Consider the following 552-nt stretch of genomic DNA (forward strand, 5'->3'; position numbering starts at 1 on the left):
TAGGACTGTAGAGGATGGGACAGCAGTGGGTGCACAGGCTGCCAGTGGTGAGGCACAGAGGGGTCTATGGGCCCGTCAACACACAGTGACAGGCTCACGCACTCACCCGCACCGGGCGGGGGTGCAGGGAGGGCCTGGGGTTGAGGGGTACGCGCGGCCCCTTTAAGACCCCAGTTCCGCGGGCGGCCGCTGGGTGGGGCGCGCTCCCCGCCCTGCGCCTCCCGTGCCGGGGGGCGGGGCCACCGGGGGCGCGCCGGGAAGCGCCCGCCCCCTCCGATTCATCTTTCCGCGCAGTCTCCGCCCCCGCCCCGCCGCCGCCCAATGGGTGCCGCGCTCGCCGTCGCCAGGGGCGCCGGGTTGCCAGGGGCGGGCTGATTGGCGGGTCGGCCCCGCCCCGCGCGGCTCAGCGGCGGCAGCGGCGGCGGCGGCGCCAGAGCGCGAGCGTGGCGCGGCGGCGAGAGGAGCCGCGCGTGGCGCCGAGCTCGGGACTGCCCGGCGGGGCCGCCCGCACCGCCCCCCGCCATGGCCGCGGCCCGCCCGGGGGCCCCCCCG

Source organism: Caloenas nicobarica, chromosome 8 (assembly GCF_036013445.1).
Source record: "Caloenas nicobarica isolate bCalNic1 chromosome 8, bCalNic1.hap1, whole genome shotgun sequence".
Classification (NCBI taxonomy): domain Eukaryota; kingdom Metazoa; phylum Chordata; class Aves; order Columbiformes; family Columbidae; genus Caloenas; species Caloenas nicobarica.